Genomic DNA, 7,060 nt, shown 5'->3' with positions numbered 1-7,060 from the left:
AATGAGTTTGTGTGGCTGGTAGTATTGTTTCCAATTTTATAAATTAATAAAGTAAGGCATGTAAAAATTAAGGAACATGTATAAGATCATATAGGTGATGATGTGCTTTGCTGAGTACTTCCAGAATTCACACTTTACTCCTTCCTTAGTAATCCCAGTGATCTCACTTATACTTCTTTGATGGCCTAATTCTTAAGCAGGATAAATTGAAAAGAAAATACCAGCAGGATAAATTGAAAAGCATTCAGATGCCCTGTAATTTTTCTAGAAGCAGAGAGTTGATACTGTGGATAGATACACATTGTAATTGATGGCCTTCCAGTCTGTCAAGATGGATGTTTCAATTTCTTATGATTACTCACATCCTCCTGATAGAAATCAGTCTTTTTAAAAAGACTATGTTCACATGGAAATTTTTTTCTTTTCAGCCAGTCCCCCACTTCATAATTCCAAGACAATATATTCATTCTCTTACATCTGTGATTGTCTTTCATGGTTTTTAAAGTTTCCCAAAGTGCCATCTCTTTGGAGGGACAGTGGTCATCTTATTCTTGCTCTTCAAGACTGAGTTTAGCAACCAAGAAGATGGAATAGACAACTAAATTGGAAAGAGATACTCTAGTGAGGGATGGTCTGCAGAAGGGTTGCCTGTTTTGTGCAGCTTCGAACAAGGGCAAAAAATGTCACAGATGGATGCCCCTCCTGAATTAGGCTTAATGTTTCTGTGTGAACCGTTAGACTTTCTTTCTTTAGGGCAAGCTGCTTTTAGGACTGACATAATAATCTGCCTATCCACCTCTTCAGCACTATGATTCCTGCTCAGGACCAAAAGAAATCTCAGGGCCATTGAGAGTGTTCTTCATTCCTCATATTTTGAAATCTAAAATTTCTTTACCAAAGGGACAAAGCCTTTTTATTTGTCACCTAGAGAAAGAAGATACTATGGATAAATATTCCCTGGGAGAAATAACCCAAATTATTTAGGAAGTCTATTCAAACTATTAGCTCAAGTAACTGGTCTAAGTCCAAATGTTGAAAAGTTGTCATTAGGTCTTTTTCATTTTCAACCACATTTTGGGCTCTTCCTTGGTGGCCAGATGTTTGCCAATAACTGACAACCTATCCATTCAGTGATTTCAACAGAATAAAGACTCTCTTTCTACTATTCTAAGAAAAGACACAGGGCTGAGTCTTATTGACTCACTGATCTCACTTTACTCATCTGTAGAGCAATCACTGTGTCCAAGTGATTGCAACGTTTTGATGAACATGGCCTAAATCGTGTGCCTGTCTTTGAAACAAGGGATGGAGAAACTTCCTAAATATTAGGAATTGAGAGTAGAAGAGGGATAGTCCCTGAGAAAATTGGATGTCTTTACCCAAAGAATGCAAAAATAATGAATGTCCACTATATCCTGGTGAGTTAAAAGATTCTTCCTCCCTTTCTTATAAACTGGGGTTCCATTGGAATTATTTTTTTTTCTTTTCTTTTCATTGACTGATTAGCTGTTGAGCAGAAAATTCCCTGCTTCATCAATTCTCCAGTGTGCCAAAAAGACAGCATGCTCTTCATCACCAATTGGGTGAAATGTGACATTTCAGTGACAATTTCAGGCCTAATTCCATCATGGTTGGTAAACTTTCATCCCTGTGCTATTTGTCACTTTTCTATATCAGCCTCAAGTGACAGCCTAAAAGGGCAACTGCTTGTTAATTTTAAAACTTGCATTAAGTAGATGGAAAGAACAGAACTTAAGAAGCAGGAGTTTGTCTGAGAAGACCAGATTGTCACTTATTTCTCAACATCATGTGGAGTCAGCTGGGTATTTTCGTCTAATCCATCTCCATAGGGCTCCTGACCTAATGAGCTAAGTATGAAGCAGCTCAGGCAAAGCAGAGCGCCTGAGAGAGTGAGTTATTGCTGGCGCAGACCACAGATGTGTTGAGTGTGAGACTGGCTGCAGCAGACCTGCCGACTGTTGTCAGTTTCCTATAGTGGTATCCCATTGGAGCTAAAGAAAAACACCCAAATATTATTTTTATGGCAATGTAAAAATGGTCATATATAAGGGGCTATCCTTTTAAGATTCTCTCCTCATAAATGCACTCTGGATACAGCATAGGGCACACAGTAAACTTAATATAAATATTCTCTATGCAGAATGAGTGAACATAAAATGAGCACTTAGAGTTTATCCCTGGGGTGCCTTCCTTAAGTGATGGTCTCTATTCTCAGTTCTGTTGTTCAACAAGAAAGTGTCACTCTAGCCCTACCAGTTGTTTAAAGCCAGTGTCCATTTTGGTTAGACTGGAGTTCTTTCTGATTGGTCAATGTCCATAATATACTTTTATAAAATATTTTTTGTAAAGAAATGTATTTATTACATGTATAGAGGTTAAGAAGTCCAAGTATAGGGACCATCTGTTTTGAGCCTCTTCCTGGTGGGTACAAAGTCCTAGGGGTAGGATATCGCATGACACAGAAGCGGAGCTGCTCTATGATAAAGTACTTTTTATATATCACTTCTACTTGTTCTGCACCAGACACCCAAAAGAGAAACGCTCTATTTTTTTCATGCACTGATTCTCTCTTAAGCCTCTTTCCAATCAAAACTATGTATCTTATGTGCCATTATAACTCTAAGGGGTTTCTGATTTGTGCTAAGGTATTAATGGTCCCCTTTGATGCTTCACCAAATATACTAACAATGGGAGGATAATATTTGATACCAAAGACTTCAGTCACTAATGATAGCTGATAATGTCAGGCACAAGGACGTGTGACATGAAATACTTCAAATCAACCCAGTAAGGTTCTACTTTTCCAAAATATTAACTCAGTTCACCTCCCATTTCTCTCCAGTGGGGCCCCTGTGATCCTTTCACAGCATTGGGTCAGATCACAGGTGTCTTGTACAGGTGGAGAGAAGAGATTCCATCATTCATGTTATGGACTAAAAAGATCAGATTTGAGGACTAACTCTTGCAATCTGAAGTATATTTGCTAAAAATTAACTTAAATGACCAGGGTCAAAGCTGTATGTGTTTTATGGAATTGCATATACTCATCTTTTCAATCTAAGAAATGCAAAATCTGAAATTTAAAATATCCGAAAATTGCCAGCTGCCTCCATGTCTACCTGCGAGCTTCAGCTATTCTATTACTATAAAATGCAAACAGGCTAGCATAAAAATTAACATTACAACGGCTGTAGATATAGAAGAGGACTTAAAAAAAACCTCACAAATCTTTTTTACTTTTTTTTAATTAAATGATAGCTATATACTTTAATGCAATCATAGGGTACAGTGTAATGTTTTCATATACAATTTGAAATATTTTCATCAAACTGGTTAACATAGCCCTTATGTCATTTTCTTAGTTATTGTGTTAAGACATTTATATTCTACTCTTAGAAAGATTCGCTTGTACCCTTGTAAGATAAACCATATAACCCATGAGTATTCAGGTTGACCTTAATAGACAACAGCCATCCTCGGGCTGAAGGCTGACTACAGGGCTCTTGAAAATGATACACTGTACCCCATGTTTGTATTAATGTAATAATAAAAATAAATAAATAAATAAATAAATAAAAAAGAAAATGAAGGATAGAACTATTCATCAGCTTCATGTTGAAAATGGCCAAAGTGGTCGGTAAATGAAATGAGCATCAGCCTTCCCTCAGACAGCGATGTAGCATTTGTTAATGGACAGAGCAGCAGAAGCTTTGCAGGGTAGAGGAGAACTCATAGCAGTGGGAATGAGCACAGCAGCATCGCCACACGGGAACTGAAAGTGCCAAAGAGCAGTTTTGCACTGTGTGGCCTGGGCCACATGGAAGATTGCTCTGGGCTGGCTTTGGGAGAGAAGTAGATGACTCTTCACTTTTGAACTTGACCCAAGGGGGGAAAGAATCAGGTTGGTATGAAAGGTTTCCCATATTCACATTACGAGTGCGTCTGTGACTACTTTTCTGCACACACCTTTACTTATGTGAAAGTGCTCTGCACACTTCCTCCTGAGGCCATTTGCTTCAGCTTGAGCCTCTCAGCCCTTGTCAACATTTGTCTTGATGGGAATAATCCCATTCATCTCTCATTGCCCAGTGTGAAATCCTGCAGCTTTCTTGATGGCCTCTAAGAACTTGACCAACCTTCCTGGCAATAGTGCTCCTTCCTTTGAAGCATAATGGCCCTCTGCCCCACACTCTATTGCATCACAGGATTTCCTAAAGTCTGATTATTCCGGTAATACTTTGTAATCAGTGCCATTTTAAGAACAATCTGGGGCAGTATTTACTTTTTTTAAAAAATTAAAATTGGACTAACTTTTAAAAAATTTAAATGAAGCAATTTTAAAAGAAAACATTGCACGATTGCCAAAGATGGAAAAGCATTTCACTTGTCATAAACAGAAGGTGTCCATGGAAATAAATACAACTGAGGCCAAACAATGTAATTAAATCCTAGCTGCACACTAGGCCAGGCTGGGTCTCTTAGCCTGAGACTTATTCTCTTGAGGTGGCAAAGGGAGATGAACCAAGCTTGAGAATGGCACTGAAGACTTCCTAGAATGAATCTGAGGTTTTCTAAAATAGTCAGAAGGATGAAAGTTTTCTCTTTCAACATTATTTAGAATTCTGTCCTTACCTGGCCTAAAATTATCCTGCATGTCATATAGTACATGTCCCACACTCGAGACTCCCATCTCAGAGTACATTCTTCTGTGTTTCAGTTATGTTTATGCCATGCAATTTAATGACTAGTTAATAAAGACCTTAGTTTCCCCTTACTACTTATAAGTATCTTAATCCTGGGGGTTGGTTAATAAGTATGGAAGCTGAATAGAAAGAGAAATAGGGATAAAATTACCCCAATATTTCTTATTTTGATTCTATCTCAACTGGCAAACACTTAGTGAGCAACTATTGAGTGCCAGGTGCTGGTTGGGTGTTGATGATGCAAATGCTGGGTTATGAATATAACAAGGCCATCGAGAAAAGAAGAAGGTGAAAAAGCACAATATCCGAGCAATAGTCAGATGAGTGTATGTCATGAACAATACATTTGTTTGGGGGTCTGACACGTGGTCCAACTCTCATTACAGTGGTAAATGTATTAAACCAAATCCAGAAGGAAATGACTTGACCAGGATGAAAAAGTAGAATGTCAGATCCTGAAAGGTCAGTGGGTGCTTTATTCGGTTACTGAATAGTGTTAAGAATATGGTTCATCGGTCCCCTTCCTTTGGGGTTTTGGCCTCTGGAACCTGCAGCTTAGTACATGACATGTGATCATTAAGAGGGATCTATTTGGAAATAACGAGAAAATGAAGACATTCTTTTAGCTGTTTTTCAGCTGGGCTGTGTTTTTCCATTTATAAGCTAAGAACTCCCAGGTTGCAGTGTCACAATAATAGCAAACACGTGCTTAGTGCTTACCGCGTGCCAGATGCATTTCCAGTGTTTTAAATGTGATGAACCAAACTCTCATAACAAATCTATGAGTAAGTGTGCTCATTTTCCATTGCTGCCATGATGAATTACCACAAATTTATCAGCTCAAAACAATAGAAGTTTATTGTCTTACAGTTCTGTAGGCCAGCAGTCTAAGCCAGGTCTCACTGGGCTGAGATCAAAGTGTCCGTAGGGCTGAGTTTGTTTCTGGACGCTGCAGGGAAAAAAATCCATGTCCTTGCTCATTCAGGTTTCTGCGGAATTGGATTTCTGGCAGTGGTAGGGCTGAGGTCTCTGAGTATTTGCTGGCTATCAGCTGAGAGTTGTTCTCAGCGTTCAGAGACCACAGTACTCAGTGATTAGCCATCTTCCTCCATTGTCATGCTGGGAACCTCTCCTGTCCCTTTCTCCTCACTGCATATCTCTGTCCTACTCTTTAGCCTTCTTGCATTTTGAAGGACTCCATGATTAGATTGGGCCCACCCAGATAATCCAAGATAATCTCTCCATTTTAGGGTCTCTAACTTTAGTCACATGTGAAAAGTCCTCTTTACTAAGTAAGGTGGCATAGTCATAAATTGTGAGAATTAGCCTGTGTATGTTTGGGGAGGACAGTATTCTAACAATGACAGTAAAGCATTATTGCTGTCCCTATTTTGCAAGCAAGAACTACTCTCTGAGATCACAAGGATATAGGTGTTTCCCTTTGTTCTCCCTTTACCTCACAATGGCAGAGTCCTCCCCTGCCAAATTTGCTTTCAGGAAGAATCAGACAGCCAGGTGTTTGTATCTTAGCTTGACTATCCAGCAAGGTATGACCTTTTGTATTTAAAAACATTTGTATTTAGAAACATTTGTATTTAAGTGTGTTTGTAGTTAAGAAATGAAAAGCATTCTCCACCTACAAAGGGACACAAGGCATTGTGTTCTTGAGAAGAGGTTTTTTTTACTTTCTAATTATTTATTAGGAGATAAATATTTATTCCATCAATAGTGGGAGTTGTCCTAGTGAGTTCTAAAGGAATAGTAGAGACCCACTTCATTGATCCTCCTGATCCAGGACCTGTGGGGAAGCATGACCCTGAGTTGCTCTCACCTCCTGAGGCATACCCTGTTTTCATCTGATAGATGTCCCTTAGGGTTTCATAACTCAGTATCTCAAGCCAGATGGTGAACTTCAGGAGGTAGGCAGGTTTATTTGTTTATTCTTTAGCACTAAGCACAGAGCTTGTTATGAAGAAGTGTGGTAAGCAGCTTCTTGCAGTGATGCCCAGATTTCCAACTGGCAAAAACTTCTTGCAGTGATGCCCAGATTTCCAACTGGCAAAAACTGTGGGTTACAATACAATAAATGCATATGGGTATGGTTCAGCTTTTTAAAGATAGAGTCTCACTCCCATTGGAGTTCAGTGGTGTCAGCCTAGCTCACAGCAACCCCAAACTCTGGACTCAAGAGATCTTCTCTGTCTCGGGGACTATAGGTAGAGTGACCAGACGTCCCACTTTTTAACAATTTGTCCCGTGTCCCGCAGCGTTTTAAAGAAGTCCTGATTTTTGGAAAGAATGCACAAACAGGTGGGAGAACAGGAAGGGAATATACC

The sequence above is a fragment of the Otolemur garnettii genome, unplaced genomic scaffold, assembly GCF_000181295.1.
Source record: "Otolemur garnettii isolate 467f Iridium unplaced genomic scaffold, OtoGar3 scaffold00013, whole genome shotgun sequence".
Lineage (NCBI taxonomy): Eukaryota > Metazoa > Chordata > Mammalia > Primates > Galagidae > Otolemur > Otolemur garnettii.
This window is presented reverse-complemented; position numbering follows the sequence as displayed.